The sequence below is a fragment of the Ranitomeya imitator genome, chromosome 2, assembly GCF_032444005.1.
Source record: "Ranitomeya imitator isolate aRanImi1 chromosome 2, aRanImi1.pri, whole genome shotgun sequence".
In the NCBI taxonomy this organism is placed as follows: domain Eukaryota; kingdom Metazoa; phylum Chordata; class Amphibia; order Anura; family Dendrobatidae; genus Ranitomeya; species Ranitomeya imitator.
Window position 1 is genome coordinate 838,929,650 of NC_091283.1, and position 22,126 is coordinate 838,951,775.

Genomic DNA, 22,126 nt, shown 5'->3' on the forward strand with positions numbered 1-22,126 from the left:
ATTGTTTCTCCTTGCAGAGAGTTACATGTTAAGCATGCCAAGATGAGGAGACTTAAAGCCGCAATGCTCCTCTGGAAAATATGCAAATGGTCTCTTTAGAGAGGAAGAGGACTAGAACTCTAGTGCCACCTATAGGAAGTATGCTTGACATGTCACATGTTACGGGTCGAGTTCCCACCTCTGCACAGGGAGAATCTCGACCATCTCTGCTGCGGTCTCCCATTCCTCTCCAGCCGCAGTGAAGCCTGCTCAGCGGAGACGTCGGTACAAGCGTCTGACTCAGCCTGATACTGTGCAGATGGTTACTGCTGCCTTTCCAGGCTCAGCCATTGTAGCCAGTACTGGTGAGCGGCAAGCAGACGTCTCTGGGACTAAGTCCTGCTTTTCCCCTTCTGAGCATGCCCAAGGTAAGACCTCTCATTGGAGGTCAGGGGTCACATACTGCAGCAGCTACCATTGGTCCTCTAGGAAGGTCCTGAAGTTGCTCAGGTTCTGTAGCAACTCCCATTGGTCCTCTAGTAAGGTCCTAAAGTTGCTGCAGCTATAAAAGGTTCGCATGGGGCACTGCCATGCGCTAGTATCAACTAAAGTTATGTGCTCTGCGCCAGTGTGGTCTTATGCATGTGGATCCATGGTTTGGCTGTAATAAGCCCTTAGAATACCGGCACCTCTGGTGAGGAGTTTGTGTGTGTGGATTCAGGGCCCGGCTGAAATAAGCCCCTAGAATACCGGCACCTCCGGTGAGGAGTTGTGTATAAGCTTTGCTGACTGCATGACCACTGTTGACTCTATTTGCTAGCTCTTCCCCTGTGAGGTTAACAGGGCACAGCGTTGTCTTTTCTCAAGTGTCTCTGTGAAGTAAGAGTTCGCTTATACCGCCATATAGTACCGCCATCAACTAGAAGCAGGTTTCTCTCCTGCACGGTGGACCCCGGGTTGCGAACGCACCTACTATTCAATATATATTTACTCGGTGCATTCCGCCAACCCTAACATCACGCTCCTCAAGGAGAAATGATACTTCTTGGATTCCGGTCAGACGCCTCTCATACAGCCAAACCAGACCTCACACTTTGCCCTGACGAGGGGCAGTACCTCGAAACACAGTGTCTGCAAATTGAGATTCAGGTTTGGCTTTTACCCTAAGTCATGTGATAAGGCTCGTTAAAGGATCAACATTGACTTCTAGGATTGCTACTTCCTATAGGTGGCACTAGAGTTCTAGTCCTCTTCTTCTCCTTCAAAAGTGAAACTCACTGGCTGCAATATCGGTCTTGCATGGGACTGCTGCGCACTGCTTACAGGATGATCTTGCACAGGTTCAGTTTTCTTGCCTCTTGTTCCTGGCACAAGTCTCTGCTGCTTCTGACCTGCAGCTGCTAATGGTGGGTCAGACTCTCTAGATTGGAGTCATGGTCCCAGTGCGGCACCCTGAAGCCTCTGATGCTTCTTCCTTGGTCTTTACAGCGTTCTGGTTGCTCCCAGAACGCATACAGTTGGCCATTATCGCCACGCTGTGCTGCAGGTTCTCCTGCATGGTCTTCTTCTCCAGAGAAACTCTCCTCTGCCTGCACAGGGAAGCCTTCACTGATTGCTGCTGCTCCTTTCACCAAACCTATACTTTTTGCTGGCACAGTTACTTCATTCTTTACTGCAATCATTTTCTTTCCATCATCACTTCTCATCAGACAGGATCCGCTGCCAGAACGTTCCCTCTGTCCTTCCAAATCCACTTTAGGATTTTCATCCATAAACTGAGACTGGGAGTTAGTTCCCAATGTAGGCCCGGAAGCCTGGGCCTTGCTTGAGGAGCTCCCCACACAGGATGGCCCCTACCTGGGCTTTCTCCAGACATCAGGAGAGCTACGAACACACAACCTCTCAGGAAGCAATTTAGATTGTCAAAACCTTATAAGCAAAATAAACAGAGGTCCAACATTAACGCCGTACTGACCAAGCCAAATTTTACAATTCTGACCACTGTCACTTTATGAGGTAATAACTCTGGAACGCTTCACCAGATCCCACTGATTCTGAGATTTTTTTTCATGACACATTGTACTTTATGTTAGTGGTAAAATGTCTTTGATATGATTTGTGTTTATTTGTGTAAAAAACAACAACAGAAATTTAGAGAACATTTCGAAAATGTCACAATTTTCACAATTTTTAATCTTATGCCTTGAAAAAAAGTTTTGTCACACAAAATATAATAATAATAATAATAATAATTTTTATTTATATAGCGCCAACATATTCCGCAGCGCTTTACAAATTATAGAGGGGACTTGTACATACAATAGACATTACAGCATAACAGAAATACAGTTCAAAACAGATACCAAGAGGAGTGAGGGCCCTGCTCGTAAGCTTACAAACTATGAGGAAAAGGGGAGACACGAGAGGTGGATGGTAACAATTGCTATAGTTATTCGGACCAGCCATAGTGTAAGGCTTGGGTGTTCATGTAAAGCTGCATGAACCAGTTAATTAATTTTTTTTTTTTTTTTTTAATATAGGCCACACAGGGATCGTTAGGTTAATGCATTGAGGCGGTAGGCCAGTCTGAACAAATGAGTTTTTAGGGCACGCTTAAAACTGTGGGGATTGGGGATTAATCGTATTATCCTAGGTAGTGCATTCCAAAGAATCGGCGCAGCACGTGTAAAGTCTTGGAGACGGGAGTGGGAGGTTCTGATTATTGAGGATGCTAACCTGAGGTCATCAGCGGAGCGGAGGGCACGGGTAGGGTGGTAGACTGAGACCAGAGAGGAGATGTAGGGTGGTGCTGAGCCATGGAGTGCTTTGTGGATGAGGGTAGTAGTTTTGTGCTGGATTCTTGAGTGGATGGGTAACCAGTGTAATGACTGGCACAAGGTAGAGGCATCGGTGTAACGGTTGGTGAGGAATATGATCCTGGCAGCAGCATTCAGGACAGATTGGAGCGGGGAGAGTTTGGTAAGAGGGAGGCCGATTAGTAGAGAGTTACAATAGTCCAGACGAGAATGAATAAGTGAAACAGTAAGAGTTTTTGCAGAGTCGAAAGTAAGAAAAGGGCGAATTCTAGAAATGTTTTTGAGATGCAGGTAAGAAGAGCGAGCCAGTGATCGGATGTGGGGGGTGAATGAAAGGTCAGAATCAAGGATGACCCCAAGGCAGCGGGCATGTTGCTTTGGAGTAATGGTGGAACCGCACACGGAGATGGCAATGTCAGGCAAAGGTAGGTTAGTAGAGGGAGAAAACACGAGGAGTTCAGTTTTTGACAGGTTTAGTTTCAGATAGAGGGAGGACATGATATAGTGAAATAGTTAATAACTAGTAATATTTCCCTTATGTCTACTTTACATCAGTACAATTTTGGAAACTTAAAGGGTTAAAAGCTTTTTAAAGGGACCACCTCACATTTGAAGTGACTTTGAGGGGCCTATATGACAGAAAATACCCAAAATTGACATCGTTCTAAAAATTGCACCCCTCAAGGTGCTCAAAACCACATAAAAGACACACAGGACCTGAAGCAACGTGGAAGGAAAAAATGAACAGATTCTTTAGCATTTTATGGTTTTCTCACGCTATACCTACGGCCAAGCTGTAAACTCTGACTGTCCGGACTCTCCACACAATGGCTGCTGCATGCCCTGCCTCTGCTTTCACTCTGGCTATAGTAGTCCATTCAGATTGTCTATATTGTACCATATGATATGATTGCTGCAAGTTTTTGTTCCTTTTTTGAATGACGCTATCTTCTGCAATGTGTAAAATGGTAGTATCTACTTATGTCGATTCGCACAAAGCGTGGTTTATTGTTTGGATTAATCAATTACAAGTAACTCTTAATAGCTTTCTAAACATAGGTTTCGATTAGAATTATTAATAATAATAATAATAATAATATGTTTATTAATTCTCTCATCTCTAGTTTTGAGGTGAATTGCAGCTTATTGTGGGTTTTTCTACCATATCAAAATATTATATTAAATTTATATCATGAGATATCTACGAAAATGTAAAAGGAACACATCTGTCGAATGTTCTTTCAGGCAGCGTTGCCTAGAGAGGAATGAGAAATGTATTTTCAAAAATGGCTTAAGCTAGAAAGACAAGTGCATGTATTCGTCATCTGTACATAAGCAGCTGTTATAAGCAGAGAGCACAGAAAATATGTAAATTTCAACAGACATTTCGTAGAAATCCATATGAGCATTGATAGTAACGGCGTGTGTTATCCGGCCGGGTGCATTAATGCATTAGACTTCTTCTCACTTCTCTATTGTATCGATTCCCCATTGTTAACCTTTATTTATTGCTTGTTTGGGTTCCTTACACATCAATAAGAGGCTTTTCAGAGAAGGCAGAAGCAACAAACAGCAGCGCTGGCGAAAGGTCAGGAATCAAAGAAGGAGGTGGCATCTTGCCGGGAGCCGTCTGTAATGAATACACACATGGCATGGAAAGGTTACAGGTTTACATGCCAGGTAGAGTCACAACAAAACCAACGAGGCTCAGGATAATTGTGTAATTGTCTGATTTATGACATAATTTATCCTGTCACTTTAAGTTTCAATAACTAAATTACTCATCAGTCACTCAATGTAATTATTCTAATTCTGGAGACAGTGTAATAATAATGGTATACTTGTATGTTATAGCCTTATTATAGTAGTTATATTCTTGTACATAGGAGCAGTATTATACACTGTTCAAAAAAAATAAAGGGAACACTAAAATCCCACATCCTAGATATCACTGAATGAAATATTCCAGTTGCAAATGTTTATTCATTGCATAGTGGAATGTGTTCAGAACAATAAAACATAATAATTATCAATGTAAATCAAAATGAATATCCCACGGAGGTCTGGAGTTGGAATGATACTCAAAATCAAAGTAGAAAATCAAATTACAGGCTGATCCAACTGCAGTGGAAATGTCTCATGACAAGGAAAAGATGCTCAGTAGTGTGTGTGGCCTCCATGTACCTGTATGACCTCCCAACTGTACAACGCCTGGGCATGCTCCTGAGGCAGCGGATGGTCTCCTGAGGGATCTCCTCCCTGACCTGGACTAAAGCATCCGCCAACTCCTGGACAGTCTGTGGTGCAACATGATGTTGGTGGATGGAGCGAGACATGATGCCCCAGATGTGCTTAACTGGATTCAGTTCTGGGGAATGGGCGGCCAGTCCATAGCTTCAATGCCTTCATCTTGTAGGAACTGCTGACACACTCCAGCCACATGAGGTCTGGCATTGTCCTGCATTAGGAGGAACCCAGGGCCAACCGCACCAGCATATGGTCTCACAAGGGGTCCGAGGATCTCATCTCAGTACCTAATGGCAGTCAGGCTCCTCTGGCGAGCACATGGAGGGCTGTGCGGCCCTCCAAAGAAATGCCACCCCACACCATTACTGATCCTTTGCCAAACCAGTCATGCTGAAGGATGTTGCAGGCAGCAGATCGCTCTCCACGGCGTCTTCAGACTGTCACGTCTGTCACATGTGCTCAGTATGAACCTGCTTTCATCTGTGAACAGCACAAGGCGCCAGTGGCGAATTTGCCAATCCTGGTGTTCTGTGGCAAATGCCAAGTGTCCTGCACGGTGTTGGGCTGTGAGCACAACCCCCATCTATGGACAGGCCTCGGGCAGTGCTTCTCCTGTTTCTCCATGCACAAAGGCGGAGGTAGCAGTCCTGCTGCTGGGTTGTTGCCCTCCTACGGCCCCCTTCACATCTCCTGGTGTACTGGCCTGTCTCCTGGTAGCGCCTCCAGCCTCTGGACACTACGCTGACAGACACAGCAAACCTTCCTGCCACAGCTCACATTGATGTGCCACCCTGGATGAGCTGCACTACCTGAGCCACTTGTGTGGGTTGTAGAGTCCGTCTCATGCTACCACGAGTGTGAAAGCACAACCAGCATTCAAAAGTGACCACAACATCAGCCTGAAAGCATTGGTACTGAGATGTGGTCTGTGGTCCCCACCTGCAGAACCACTCCTTTATCGAGGGTGTCTTGATAATTGCCAATAATTTCCATCTGTTATCTATTCCATTTGCACAACAACATGTGAAATTGATTGTCAATCAGTGTTGCTTCCTAAGTGAACAGTTTGATTTCACAGAAGTTTGATTTTCTTGGATTTATATTCTTTTGTTTAAGTGTACCCTTTATTTTTTGAGCAGTGTAGTAGTTATATTCTTGTACATAGGGGCAGTATAATAGTAGTTATATTCTTGTACATAGGTGGCAGTATTATAGTAGTTATATTCTTGTACATAGGGGCAATAGTATAGTAGTTATATTCTTGTACATAGTGGCAGTATTATAGTAGTTATATTCTTGTACATAGGAGCAGTATTATAGTAGTTATATTCTTGTACATAGGAGCAGTAGTATAGTAGTTATATTCTTGTACATAGGGGCAGTATTATAGTAGTTATATTCTTGTACATAGTGGCAGTATTATAGTAGTTATATTCTTGTACATAGGGGCAGTATTATAGTAGTTATATTCTTGTACATAGGTGGCAGTATTATAGTAGTTATATTCTTGTACATAGGGGCAATAGTATAGTAGTTATATTCTTGTACATAGTGGCAGTATTATAGTAGTTATATTCTTGTACATAGGAGCAGTATTATAGTAGCTATATTCTTGTACATAGGAGCAGTAGTATAGTAGTTATATTCTTGTACATAGGGGCAGTATTATAGTAGTTATATTCTTGTACATAGTGGCAGTATTATAGTAGTTATATTCTTGTACATAGGGGCAGTATTATAGTAGTTATATTCTTGTACATAGTGGCAGTACTCTAGTAGTTATATTCTTGTGCATAGGAGCAGTATTATAGTAGTTATATTCTTGTACACAGGGATCAGTATTATAGTAGTTATATTCTTGTACATAGGAGCAGTATTATAGTAGTTATATTCTTGTACATAGTGGCAGTATTATAGTAGTTATATTCTTGTGCATAGGAGCAGTATTATAGTAGTTATATTCTTGTACACAGGGATCAGTATTATAGTAGTTATATTCTTGTACATAGGAGCAGTATTATAGTAGTTATATTCTTGTACATAGGAGCAGTATTATAGTAGTTATATTCTTGTACATAGGAGCAGTATTATAGTAGTTATATTCTTGTACATAGGAGCAGTAGTATAGTAGTTATATTCTTTTACAAAGAGCAGTATTATAGTAGTTATATTCTTGTACATAGGGGCAGTATTACAGTAGTTATATTCTTGTACATAGTGGCAGTATTATAGTAGTTATATTCTTGTGCATAGGAGCAGTATTATAGTAGTTATATTCTTGTACATAGGGGCAGTATTATAGTTGTTATATTCTTGTACATAGTGGCAGTATTATAGTAGTTATATTCTTGTGCATAGGAGCAGTATTATAGTAGTTATATTCTTGTACACAGGGATCAGTATTATAGTAGTTATATTCTTGTACATAGGAGCAGTATTATAGTAGTTATATTCTTGTACATAGGAGCAGTATTATAGTAGTTATATTCTTGTACATAGGAGCAGTATTATAGTAGTTATATTCTTGTACATAGGAGCAGTAGTATAGTAGTTATATTCTTTTACAAAGAGCAGTATTATAGTAGTTATATTCTTGTACATAGGGGCAGTATTACAGTAGTTATATTCTTGTACATAGGAGCAGTATTATAGTAGTTATATTCTTGTACATAGGAGCAGTAGTATAGTAGTTATATTCTTTTACAAAGAGCAGTATTATAGTAGTTATATTCTTGTACATAGGGGCAGTATTACAGTAGTTATATTCTTGTACATAGGAGCAGTATTATAGTAGTTATATTCTTGTACATAGAAGCAGTATTATAGTGATTATATTCTTGTACATAGGAGCAGTAGTATAGTAGTTATATTCTTTTACAAAGAGCAGTATTATAGTAGTTATATTCTTGTACATAGGGGCAGTATTACAGTAGTTATATTCCTGTACATAGGGGCAGTATTATAGCAGTTATATTCTTGTATATAGGAGCAGTATTATAGTAGTTATATTCTTGTACATAGGGGCAGTATTATAGTAGTTATATTCTTGTACATAGGGGCAGTATTATAGTAGTTATATTCTTGTACATAGGGACAGTATTACAGTAGTTATATTCTTGTATATAGGGAGCAGTATTATAGTAGTTATATTCTTGTACATAGGGGCAGTATTATAGTAGTTATATTCTTGTACATAGGGGCAGTATTATAGTAGTTATATTCTTGTACATAGGGGCAGTATTACAGTAGTTATATTCTTGTACATAGGGGGCAGTATTATAGTAGTTATATTCCTGTACATAGGAGCAGTATTATAGTAGTTATATTCTTGTACATAGGGGCAGTATTATAGTAGTTATATTCTTGTACATAGGGACAGTATTACAGTAGTTATATTCTTGTATATAGGGAGCAGTATTATAGTAGTTATATTCTTGTACATAGGGGCAGTATTATAGTAGTTATATTCTTGTACATAGGAGCAGTAGTATAGTAGTTATATTCTTTTACAAAGAGCAGTATTATAGTAGTTATATTCTTGTACATAGGGGCAGTATTACAGTAGTTATATTCTTGTACATAGGAGCAGTATTATAGTAGTTATATTCTTGTACATAGAAGCAGTATTATAGTGATTATATTCTTGTACATAGGAGCAGTAGTATAGTAGTTATATTCTTTTACAAAGAGCAGTATTATAGTAGTTATATTCTTGTACATAGGGGCAGTATTACAGTAGTTATATTCCTGTACATAGGGGCAGTATTATAGCAGTTATATTCTTGTATATAGGAGCAGTATTATAGTAGTTATATTCTTGTACATAGGGGCAGTATTATAGTAGTTATATTCTTGTACATAGGGGCAGTATTATAGTAGTTATATTCTTGTACATAGGGACAGTATTACAGTAGTTATATTCTTGTATATAGGGAGCAGTATTATAGTAGTTATATTCTTGTACATAGGGGCAGTATTATAGTAGTTATATTCTTGTACATAGGGGCAGTATTATAGTAGTTATATTCTTGTACATAGGGGCAGTATTACAGTAGTTATATTCTTGTACATAGGGGGCAGTATTATAGTAGTTATATTCCTGTACATAGGAGCAGTATTATAGTAGTTATATTTTTGTACATAGGGGCAGTATTATAGTAGTTATATTCTTGTACATAGGGACAGTATTACAGTAGTTATATTCTTGTATATAGGGAGCAGTATTATAGTAGTTATATTCTTGTACATAGGGGCAGTATTATAGTAGTTATATTCTTGTACATAGGGGCAGTATTATAGTAGTTATATTCTTGTACATAGGGGCAGTATTACAGTAGTTATATTCTTGTACATAGGAGCAGTATTATAGTAGTTATATTCTTGTACATAGGGGCAGTATTATAGTAGTTATATTCTTGTACATAGGAGCACTATTATAGTAGTTATATTCTTGTACATAGGGGCAGTATTACAGTAGTTATATTCTTGTACATAGGGGCAGAATTATAGTAGTTATATTCTTGTACATAAGAGCAGTATTATAGTAGTTAGTAGAGAAAAAGCGTTTGTGTAAAAGAATCTTATGATGAATCCAAACAATTGAATTGATCATGAACCCGAGTCTTGGATCTTAGACACTTTGGGCTGGAGCTGCCATCAGTTTATCTTGATTTACTGATTGACAGAGCAGACAATATATCATTTATATATCATCTGCTCCATTCCTCAGTTTCTTGACTTGTGACAAACACAAAACTCTTGTCAACATGGAAATCATGTCGTCTCAGTGAGAACAGGCTTCGCTTTTGACTTTGTAGCGCTGTAAACACTGGATCAATGTCACATTGCGAATGGTAAATGGACGTTACTTACAATGGAGGATTCATTCGGAATTGTCAGAAATGATTGTCCGTTTGTTACATGAAGCTTCTCTCCTGACACTTTCCCAGTCACCAGACTCATCCAGTAATGGCTAAGCAGGAATTTTAGGTTATATCGGGGTCCATTAATGATGGGAACAGAAGGCACACACCTCTGGGGAATGGGTTAGCGCCAGAACAGAACCAGAGATTGTTGAGGGCAACATTATTATTATCATTATTCTTATATTAGTAGACTGAAAAAGTTTTAAATGAAATTTTTTACCTTATTTCATAATACAATCTGCATGTATTACTGCTTCTGCATCACTATGCCATAAAACTGCAATCAGAAAGTGAAAAAATATATATTTTTTTAAAATCACAAAATGAAAAATTAATTAATAAAGATATATTGTACCAATAAATAAATATTATTATGAAAAAAAAAAAAACAATAAAAGTACACACGTTTGGTATCACTATGTCCGGATCGATCCTACCTATAGAATTGTACCACTATTGGCAAAAAACAATGCTTTATCATCATACCGCCAAACAAAAGTGGAATAAAACGAGATCAAAAAGACGATTGTAAAATTAATCCTATAGCTAAAAAAAGGCATTTTGTGCCGCAAAAAAAACCAACAAGCTGCCATATAGCTCCATCAGCCAAAAAGTACAAAAAGTTAAAGCTCTCAGAATAAAGTGATGCAAAAATAATTTTTTTTTCTATAAAATAGTTTTTCTTGTGCAAAAGCGCCAAAACGTAAAAAAAAGATATAACTATGGTATTTCTGTAATCGTACTGACCCGAAAAATCTGCCTTATCAATTTTACCACATACGGAATGGCATAAAACAAAAGTTCAAAATAAAAATTTTTAAATTGTTGCTTTTTGTTTATTCTATCTATGAAAAATGGGAACAGAAAGCGATCAAAAAATGTAATGAGCCTGAAAATGGTACCAATAAAAAAGTAAACTCATCCCTAAAAAAAATAAGCCCTCACATGATTCTGTTGGAATTGTAAAAATTGTCACGGTCATTAACGTGCAAACAGCGTTGGGGGTAAAGGAGCTAATATTGTCGCTGGCTGCTGGAAATGGAAACTTTCCCTGACTTTATCTTGCTCGCACACTTGCAGTTTGTCACAATGTTATCTCTGTTGCCTCCTGCTGATTATTGATTGGACGCAGTTGCTGTTCTTATGCGGCCACCATGAAATAATTGGATGCCATTGCACTGCAAGGGGTTAATACTATTAATGATACGAGTGGCCGTCATAATATAATAGTGTCATAAATTCAGTTTGGAATAAAACATATTTTGTCCAGCATTTGAATAAAAATCCCGTCTGATAATAACCTGGAATGTGATGAAACACAAATCGTTTCCACAGGTGGAGTGCGGAATTCTTAATGGGATTTTCATGGTTCATTGAACCTAAATATTATTACTTTTCAAACACATTTAAAATGAGCAAATATAAAAATTAAATTGCATATTCTGAGACCTGCTGAGAACCAGGTTGACGTGTCGTAGATTTTGGCTCCTCAGGAGGCATCCTGGATGAACATGAGCTCAGGCAAGAAGATTTACCGATCTTGTGATCTGATTACAATTTTATAAAAGTATCAATAACGTCCTGATACTGGTCGTGGCTCCTACTAGACAAGATAACAAGGCAGCACACCATCCATTATTATTATTATTACCGCCTTCCACTTCTAATAAGAATGGTAAAGTTGCCTTTTTTAACCCCCAACATTACTATTCTAGGTGGGTCTGTCCAGCCTCTGTGTGAAGACTTCCATTGAAGGAGAACTCACCACCTCTCATGACAGGCTGTTCCACTCATTGACCTTCCTCATTGTCCAAAAGTTTTTTCTAATATCTAATCTGTATCTTCTCCCTTTCAGTTTCATCCCATTGCTTCTCGCGTTTCAATGTGCAAATGAGAATAATGATGATTCCTCTACAATGTGACAGCCCTTCAGATATTTGTAGACAGCTATTAAGTCTCCTCTAAACCTTCTCGTGATTGTTGAAGGTACCACCAGTCGGACCCTCAGTGATGACACATTTATAACCTTTTCAATGGATTGAGTTAAAAATCATAATGGACACTTTGGTCTTCTACTTCTACTTCATTACTTTCTTGACACCATTCTAAATTTCAGAAGACGAGATCCTAGGACTTGATCGGCATCATCTCTTCCCCTTTCAGAAAACAAAACCGTGCTATCCTTGGACAAGTCTTCCATGCTTGCCAGTAAAGGGGGACGTAAACTCACTGATGCCACCTGTCCAGGAGGGAAATTACACCAACTAATGCAGTATTTTATCGGCCCCTCGTCTATCTGTTGATGCTTCTATTATTATTTAGTTATTTATTTATTTATTTATATAGCACCATTAATTCCATGGTGCTGTACATGAGAAGGGGTTACATCAAAATACATATATCACTTACGGTAAACAAAACTAACAATGACAGACTGATACAGAGGGAAGAGGACCCTGCCCTTGCAGGCTTACATTCTACAGGATTATGGGGAAGGAGACAGTAGGTTGAGGGTTGCAGTAGCTCCGGTGGTGTTGAGGTGGCCGCGTGGTCATAACAGGTTGTAAGCTTCCTTGAAGAGGTGGGTTTTCAGGTTTATTTTGAAGGATTCAAATGTGGTGGATAACCGGACGTGTTGGGGCACAGAATTCCAGAGGATGGGGGATATTCGGGAGAAGTCCTGGAGGCGATTGGGTGGCTATGGTTTATAGACCTTTTTTGTTATGGACGATCAACTTAGACCATGTATTCTGTTTTCATGTCTTGTACATCTAAGAAAATGTATCACATTTTTGGTATGTGGTAATCAAGAATCTAGACTGTTCCAAAAAAGTCACTTCAGTTTTGCCTCAGAGTTGGTAGGCAAATGACCTGCCGTTGTCTTTCAATGGTTAAAATGAGATAGAAGATCTCATGACCTAAGCATGGCTTCATTTTATGAGTCAGGGAAGGACTTTTGATAACCACAGTGAATAACTCTCCTGACTGAGGTCTCCAAGCAAATGATTGAAGTAACTTCCATTGCAAAAAGTCAAAAGGATTTAAAGGTTTTTTTTGCCTACATATTTTTTTCATCGATCTATTGAAGAAGTGATTAACGAGAGATCATTGGAATTCTAAATGCTGTCATTACAGCTGATCACTAAACACAGGTGACTCTAATACATGTCTGTCTCCCAAATGACCACGGTAAGAAGGAATCTGGTCCCTGCTCAAAGTCCTGTCAAGAAGAACCATAGGAAGTCTAGTTCCTGTAAAAAGTTATGGTAAGAAGGTCAACAGTAAAAAGGAGTTTGATGAATTCCAAAAACCACAGCGAGAAAGCTAATATTAATGACAGTTCCTACTTCAAGCCAGAGCAAGAAGGATTGCAAAAAGAATAAATCAGGTCTCCACTGTTGAACAATGACAGGAGGGAACAAAGCAAGAATAAGTCTGTTTTTTACCATAGGAAATGACAAGGAGCACCACAGTAAGAAGGCATCAGGTCACCCCCCCACCAAGCAAAAGAATGGAGACCAGTTCCTGCTCCAGGACACAGCAGAAGGGACTATGGCATGGCAAAAAGGAGTTTGGTCCCTGCCCTAGGCCATGGCAATGACAGTGAAGAGTTATCCTATCATTGACATTGGCCATGACGTGAAGGATGTGTCCAACCTTGCCCAGGCCATGGTGAGACAGAGTCTGGCCCCTGAGGGCAGTGCAAGAAGAAGTTTGGTCACTGCCTAAGGCCATTGCTAGAGAGAGCATGGCAAGAGGAAGTTCATTCTGTTGTTGTAAGTCATGCCAAGAATGACCACAGCAAGATGGTCCCACGCCATGGCAAGGAGCACCATAGTAAGAAGGAATCTGGCACCACTCGTGCCACAGAGAAAAGTCCAATCCTTGCCCCATGACATAGCATGAAGCACTATGGGATGACAAGAATGAGACTGGTTCCTACCCTAGGCCATGGCAAGAAGAACTACAGATAAGAGTTATCCACTCATTAAGGTACATTATGAAGGATTACAAGTCCAACCTTGCCTCAGGCCATGGCAAGAAGAAGTCTGATCGCTCCCTCAGGCCATTGGCAAGAGGAATCACAGCAAGAAGAAGTTCAGACTTTGCCAAGAAGGACCACAGTAAGAAGGCCCCAGGCCATGGCAAGGGACACCAAAGCAACACATTTTGTGCTGGCTGCTCTGGACCACTGCAAGAAGGAGCACATCAAGACCTGTTCCTGCCCTAGGTCAAGACACGAAAGACCATAGCAAGACCTGTTCTGGCCCCTGCTTTAGGCCACAGCTACGAGGATCAAAGTGACCTGCAATCCTGTCCTTGCCCCAGGCCACAGAAAGAAGAGCCAAGACAAGAAGCATCCCATTCTATATCCCAGGCAATGACAATGCTGCTACGCTAAAACCTTTATGAGCCACAGTCAATTTATCACCTATCCAACAAGTTGATTCTATAAGCGTTAGATCATGATACACCTTTAAATGTAACAACTGTAACAAGTGCTACACGGTCACGTCTGGCGGTAAAATGGTAGATGAATAATATCTACAGTAGAACGATATGAAATCGCCATGTACAATGCTTTAATAGCCGCATAAGAAAATATATAAGAGAGCAGTTCAAGGCTAATGATCCATTTTAGCTGGCACATTCATTGCAAGTTCTGAATATGAATTACAATCATATTAGGACTGCAGCAAAGACCTTGTAAGAATGAAGAATGTGACTTCTTATGGAATAATACAAAGTTCCATTACTTAAAGTGTTATTTAGTCATCTCCTAAAATCACAGGTATTACAGGGGAGCGCATTTACACCCGGCACCAGAAACAAACAATATTTTTTCTTTATTAGCTGAATATTATCCTGAATTGTGTTCTTTCCAGTAAAAAAATCTTAATGTTGGAACATATTTAGGTTTGGCTTATGCAGTCGGCCAGGAGCGTTTTATGCTCCCAGGAAAGGAAAAGTGCAAATCGAGAGATAGAGTAATACAAGAAGAGGGGGAAAAGCTTGCACGTACAACGTACATGGATGGAACATAATGGCCTGAAAAGAACAGAGGTAATAGGCAAGATCTACGTGAAGATCTCCCAACTAGAAAACCAAAATGCTAGCACTCTTCTTGGACTAGGTCGTGATTGAATCATAGTAACATAGTAACATAGTAACATAGTTAGTAAGGCCGAAAAAAGACATTTGTCCATCCAGTTCAGCCTATATTCCATCATAATAAATACCCAGATCTACGTCCTTCTACAGAACCTAATAATTGTATGATACAATATTGTTCTGCTCCAGGAAGACATCCAGGCCTCTCTTGAACCCCTCGACTGAGTTCGCCATCACCACCTCCTCAGGCAAGCAATTCCAGATTCTCACTGCCCTAACAGTAAAGAATCCTCTTCTATGTTGGTGGAAAAACCTTCTCTCCTCCAGACGCAAAGAATGCCCCCTTGTGCCCGTCACCTTCCTTGGTATAAACAGATCCTCAGCGAGATATTTGTATTGTCCCCTTATATACTTATACATGGTTATTAGATCGCCCCTCAGTCGTCTTTTTTCTAGACTAAATAATCCTAATTTCGCTAATCTATCTGGGTATTGTAGTTCTCCCATCCCCTTTATTAATTTTGTTGCCCTCCTTTGTACTCTCTCTAGTTCCATTATATCCTTCATGAGCACCGGTGCCCAAAACTGGACACAGTACTCCATGTGCGGTCTAACTAGGGATTTGTACAGAGGCAGTATAATGCTCTCATCATGTGTATCCAGACCTCTTTTAATGCACCCCATGATCCTGTTTGCCTTGGCAGCTGCTGCCTGGCACTGGCTGCTCCAGGTAAGTTTATCATTAACTAGGATCCCCAAGTCCTTCTCCCTGTCAGATTTACCCAGTGGTTTCCCATTCAGTGTGTAATGGTGATATTGATTCCTTCTTCCCATGTGTATAACCTTACATTTATCATTGTTAAACCTCATCTGCCACCTTTCAGCCCAAGTTTCCAACTTATCCAGATCCATCTGTAGCAGAATACTATCTTCTCTTGTATTAACTGCTTTACATAGTTTTGTATCATCTGCAAATATCGATATTTTACTGTGTAAACCTTCTACCAGATCATTAATATGTTGAAGAGAACAGGTCCCAATACTGACCCCTGCGGTACCCCACTGGTCACAGCGACCCAGTTAGAGACTATACCATTTATAACCACCCTCTGCTTTCTATCACTTAGCCAGTTACTAACCCATTTACACACATTTTCCCCCAGACCAAGCATTCTCATTTTGTGTACCAACCTCTTGTGCGGCACGGTATCAAACGCTTTGGAAAAATCGAGATATACCACGTCCAATGACTCACCGTGGTCCAGCCTATAGCTTACCTCTTCATAAAAACTGATTAGATTGGTTTGACAGGAGCGATTTCTCATAAACCCATGCTGATATGGAGTTAAACAGTTATTCTCATTGAGATAATCCAGAATAACATCCCTCAGAAACCCTTCAAATATTTTACCAACAATAGAGGTTAGACTTACTGGCCTATAATTTCCAGGTTCACTTTTAGAGCCCTTTTTGAATATTGGCACCACATTTGCTATGCGCCAGTCCTGCGGAACAGATCCTGTCGCTATAGAGTCCCTAAAAATAAGAAATAATGGTTTATCTATTACATTACTTAGTTCTCTTAGTACTCGTGGGTGTATGCCATCCGGACCCGGAGATTTATCTATTTTAATCTTATTTAGCCGATTTCGCACCTCTTCTTGGGTTAGATTGGTGACCCTTAATATAGGGTTTTCATTGTTTCTTGGGATTTCACCTAGCATTTCATTTTCCACCGTGAATACCGTGGAGAAGAAGGTGTTTAATATGTTAGCTTTTTCCTCGTCATCTACAACCATTCTTTCCTCACTATGTTTTAAGGGGCCTACATTTTCAGTTTTTATTCTTTTACTATTGATATAGTTGAAGAACAGTTTGGGATTAGTTTTACTCTCCTTAGCAATGTGCTTCTCTGTTTCCTTTTTGGCAGCTTTAATTAGTTTTTTAGATAAAGTATTTTTCTCCCTATAGTTTTTTAGAGCTTCAATGGTGCCATCCTGCTTTAGTAGTGCAAATGCTTTCTTTTTACTGTTAATTGCCTGTCTTACTTCTTTGTTTAGCCACATTGGGTTTTTCCTATTTCTAGTCCTTTTATTCCCACAAGGTATAAACCGCTTACACTGCCTATTTAGGATGTTCTTAAACATTTCCCATTTATTATCTGTATTCTTATTTCTGAGGATATTGTCCCAGTCTACCAGATTAAGGGCATCTCTAAGCTGGTCAAACTTTGCCTTCCTAAAGTTCAGTGTTTTTGTGACTCCCTGACAAGTCCCCCTAGTGAAAGACAGGTGAAACTGTACAATATTGTGGTCGCTATTTCCTAGATGCCCAACCACCTGCAGATTTGTTATTCTGTCAGGTCTATTAGATAGTATTAGGTCTAAAAGTGCTGCTCCTCTGGTTGGATTCTGCACCAATTGTGAAAGATAATTTTTCTTGGTTATTAGCAGAAACCTGTTGCCTTTATGGGTTTCACAGGTTTCTGTTTCCCAGTTAATATCCGGGTAGTTAAAGTCCCCCATAACCAGGACCTCATTATGGGTTGCAGCTTCATCTATCTGCTTTAGAAGTAGACTTTCCATGGTTTCTGTTATATTTGGGGGTTTGTAACAGACCCCAATGAGAATTTTGTTACCATTTTTCCCTCCATGAATATCGACCCATATGGACTCGACATCCTCATTTCCTTCGCTAATATCCTCCCTTAAAGTGGACTTTAGACAAGACTTTACATAGAGACAAACCCCTCCTCCTCTCCGATTTTTACGATCCTTTCTAAACAGACTCATCAGGAGGGCGTTAAACTAGAAGAAGAGGGGACGGGAAGAAAAACATTAGACTTGAACAAAGAAGACCCAGGAAAACATACTCAGATGGGAGGTAAGAACATTTCTAAAGCAATCCACAGCGAGGAGATTGGAACAAAACAAAATCCTCTAAACTGCATGCTCGCAAACGCCAGAAGCCTGACAAACAAGATGGAAGAACTAGAAGCAGAAATATCTACAGGTAACTTTGACATAGTGGGAATAATCAGTCTAGCCAACACTCAAATCTCCTCCAACCTTAAACTTTGGCATCTCTCCAGACCCCAGAGCTTAAAAAACATGAAAAAAAAAAATCTCGACACTCACCCATCTAATATATAAAGCTGAACGTGTGTGTGTATGTGTATGTATGTATGTATGTATGTATGTATGTGTGTATGTCCGGGATTGGCATCTGGACATTCGCAGCTACAGCCACATTTTGCACAGTCACACATCTGGACCCCGAGAGCGTCATAGGCTAGGTTGTGAGGCGAAATTTTAACCCCGCGCGTTCCAATTCATCAAACAATTTTGCCCTTATCTACATAATGGGGAAAAAGTGAAAGGAAAAGTGTTGGAGGCAAATTGACAGCTGCCAGATGTGAACAAGGGGGACTTAAAGAGTGAGAGCGATGGTGCCAAAGAGTACCACGTGCTTGAACAAATATACCACCCTCAGCACACATTTCACCACACATACACCAATCTCGTCACATAAAAGTCGAAACACAAAAGTCGCCACTCAAAACTCTCCGCGAGCAAAATTTGCCACATGCAAAACTTGCCACATGCAAAACTAGGCTCACGCAAAGCTCGCCACACGTGCAAAACTCACCTCATGGAAAACTCATCACACGCAAAACTTGCACACGAGGAAAAATTGCCACATGCACAAAAGTTGCAACACATGTGAAAGTTGCCTGACACAAAACTTGCACATACTAAAAACGCACCATACATAAAACTCGCCACGCGCAAAACTCGCCATGCGCAAAACTTGCTGCACACAACTTTATACAATAACCTGTCACATGCAACTCGACACACAAAAAGTTGACAGCCCCATGTGTAATATTGCCAAGGGATCAGGACTGGCCAAATTGCTTCAAAAATGCAGTGCCATCATTTGGGATGAATGCACCATATCACACAAAAGGGCTCTGGAAGCAGTGGACAGACTGCTGGAAGACCTGCGTAGCAACAAACATATCATGGGAGGAGTAGTTGTTGTTTTGCCAGGAGACTTCCGCCAAACACTCCCTGTTATTCCAAGATCAACCCATGCAGACGAACTCAATGTCTGTCTCAAAGCATCGTACCTTTGGAGAAAAGGAAAGAAAATGTCACTGAACACAAACATGAGGGTCTACATGACAGGCAATGTTTCTGCTGGACTGTTTTCGAGCCAGCTGTAGACTATTGGAGATGGCAAGGCACCAGTAAACTCAACCACTGGACAGATCACCTTCCCAAGCAACGTTTGTTGCATTGTGACTTCCATTGAGGAGTTGAAAGCAAAGGTTTTTCCAAACATTCAACTCCACTTCAAAAATTCTGGCTGGCTGTGTGAAAGGGCTATTCCCAAAAATGACAGCGTCAACAAGATCAATCTTCAAATTCTAAATCCCCTTCCAGGTGTGTGCACAACCTACAAGTCAGGGAATATAGTAATAGACCCTGCTTAAGCATTATTTTATCCAACTGAGTTCCTCAATTCCTTGGAGCTATAAGTACTTCCTTCTCACAACCTCTTTCTAAAACCTGGAGCACCTATTCGGATATTGAGAAATTTGGATCTACCAAAGCTGTGTAATGGAACAAGACTCTTGATTAGGAACCTGTTTCCACATGTAATTGAGGCAACCATTTTGACAGGATGTGCCACAGGAGAAGATGTTTTCATTCCAACAATTCCTCTCATTCCATCTGATTTGCCTTTTGATTTTAAACGCCTCCAGTTTCCTGATCCACTGGCATTTGCTATGTCCATGAAGAAGGCTCAGGGACAGTCCTTGAAAGTAGTTGGAATCGATTTACAATCTCCATGCTTTTCTCATGGTCAACTTTATGTGGCCTGTTCAAGAGTTGGAACAGCCAAAAATCTGCACCTGAAGGAAAAACTAAGAATGCCGTTTATCAAAAGGCTCTCGAAAAAATAGTAGATTACTTCACATTACTTGGCCAATTTAGTTAAATCTGTGTGGAATATCTCTGGTGTTGAAATATATGTTGTGAAATGCTTCTATTAGCTTAGTTTTTGCCTTTTAATAATTATATTTCTATCTATTTGTTTTGTGGTTTTTGAGTGCAGAATACATTTTTGTTAACACATTCTATTTTGCTAACAGCAGTTATTAACCCGGGCGAAGCCGGGTAGTACAGCTAGTCTTCTATACAGCTCCTGTTCTCTATGTGTTTCCATGGCTACAGACTACAAACAAACAGTGTAGTCTGATTTTGCAGTCACGTATTACTAGTCTACAGTGTAAAGATTAGTAGACAGAAGGGATTGAGGAACACAAGACTGCAGAAAATGCTTTGGGGTTTTTGCGGCTTTTCAAAAGTAGATTTTTAATGAAAACCATTTGCAAAGTTGTTTAGTTTCTAAAACAATAAAAATGTATTAACCTTTTTAAAATGATTGTACATGAGGTCAGATTTAATAATAAAGAGAAAATGCGAAAAAATACTTTATACTCATGATCTGTCCTTGGTCCTCATCTGATTGTTTTGTGCCACTCCTGTCTCAGAGAGGACAGTGGTCTGTTCGATTTTGCTTTGGGGTCTGGAGAGAACTCTGAACATATTAAACGTCTATTCATTACAATCAGGGCACCTTCAATTGAGAGCAAATCAAATCTGCTAAACAATGTAAGCGAATCTGCCCAAAACAAATAATCGGGAGAATCTCACATGTCTAATGAGAACACTCCAATGGAATCATAACTTAGAGCTCTCGGGCCCCAATTCAAAAAGAAAAAGTGTCTTTTACAACTGTAAGAGGACACAAATGCTACTTTTGTTCCTCATTTTGCTTCGTCTTTTGCAGTGACTCTCCCACATTTGCAGTGGCTCTCCCAGCGATTATCTAATCTTTTGAAATTTGAATTTCCAAGCTTCAGTGAATTTTTCCTAACAAGTACTCCATATGCCCTGAAAATATGTCTATAACATTCCGAGGTCTCCTAGGACTGTATCCAAAATCCATTTTAAGATCTTTAGGGCAATGTCAAAGTAATTTCAGCATACGTGGCTATGAGAAACTGGATGGTAGCTGTTCATCACTGCTGTGCTGTTACACACTATATGCCATATTTATTCAGTGTTTTATGACTTCTCTATTGTTAAGTCGTGACGTCCTTTCACTATCCAGATTCACCCAAGAAATGGCTGCTGTATTTCCTGCCATGGCTTTTATACTGGCTATGATAATGTTTTTTGATTAGCTGCATTATATCATATGATATGATGGCTGCAAAGCATTATAGGGAAGTCTGCCCGGCTGCCCCTGAAGTCACGTGAGTCGTTTCTCGCTGATGCAATATTCTGTAATGACAATCCAGTTGCAAATTTGTCAGTTTCATTGAATTCCTAAAAATTCAACACACATTTGATTCTCATTACATCAATTCACTCTTCTCTAGTGGATACGTGACTCATCCTTCCCTCTCAGCTCAAAATATCCATCTAAGTCTTTAAAGGGGGCTGACTGATGTAGTCATCCCCCCATAAGTGCTTGATACTTGATTTAACCTGGCTTCTTGGAAGATGAGACATCCGATTAGGAACCTCACCGGCAATCAAAGCGCTCGGTAAAAGTTTTGTCTACTGAAAACTTTGCTCTTGATACAGTAAAACTATAAGAGGCGATTGATTTGTGGGAGATTTCTGCCGCCAGCTGATGCATATTAAAGCAAGACGAAAATGTCACTTTGACATAAGAAGTACAGACAAATTCACATCTGGAAAAAGAAGCTAAATTGGATGCTATGGATTCCGTTCCTCGATATAAATTCTCAGCCCTTGCTCAAAGCGTCACCTATTTGATGTTCATGGTCTGTCAGAGAGGGATCACCGTGCTGTACGCCAGAGATGAATACTTTCAGAGGGATAAGATGGTTTAAAGGAACACGAAAACTCCGCACGCACAAAGTTTCAGCGGGCAGAAAAAGTATTTTCATGGTAAAGGCTATTTTACGGTTACTTTGTATGAAGCAGTAGTCTATTAATGCAT

At 39.8% G+C, this 22,126-nt stretch overlaps 1 long non-coding RNA gene across 1 annotated transcript in view; it reads right to left on the minus strand.

Moving 5' to 3' along the window:
• Positions 1-2,340: 2,340 nt before the first annotated feature.
• The window catches only part of LOC138667840 (uncharacterized), a 49,649-nt gene continuing 29,863 nt past the window's right edge, over positions 2,341-22,126 (minus strand). The window contains exons 2-3 of the long non-coding RNA XR_011318950.1: positions 10,188-10,244; positions 2,341-4,425 (exon numbers count right to left, since the gene is read on the minus strand). This is a non-coding gene — a long non-coding RNA (uncharacterized lncRNA). The remainder of the gene's footprint in view (positions 4,426-10,187; positions 10,245-22,126) is intronic.